Below are 409 nucleotides of genomic sequence, written 5' to 3' on the forward strand. Positions count from 1 at the left end.
GGGGGCTACAAAGGCAAGAAGTGACTGGCTTACAAGCTTTCAAGAGGGAACCTAGATACAGAGGGCCTGGAGGAAGGTAGAATCTCCAGTGAGTAGTATCCAATCTGTCTAGTCGGGGCTGATACAATGAAATGCAGACGGGGCTCTTGTGATACAACAGTGAGTAATTTTTAGCAGAACTGATTGTGAGGGTTGGAAATGTAAAGATAGACGTTTTATAGCAAGGAGGGGAGTGATTTACTTTTCACTCTAGGAGCGGAGGTCCCTAGGACCATCAAGGGAGAACAGTGGAGAGCGGGACCCTACCCAGAGAAGCAGTGATGCCTGAAATGGAGGCAGAGATGATGACATGTCGTGGAGTGGTGGAACAGCTGGAGACTTTAGATCCAGAGAGGGAGAGTGACACTGT

The sequence above is a fragment of the Chrysochloris asiatica genome, unplaced genomic scaffold (assembly GCF_000296735.1).
Source record: "Chrysochloris asiatica unplaced genomic scaffold, ChrAsi1.0 scaffold00011, whole genome shotgun sequence".
Lineage (NCBI taxonomy): Eukaryota > Metazoa > Chordata > Mammalia > Afrosoricida > Chrysochloridae > Chrysochloris > Chrysochloris asiatica.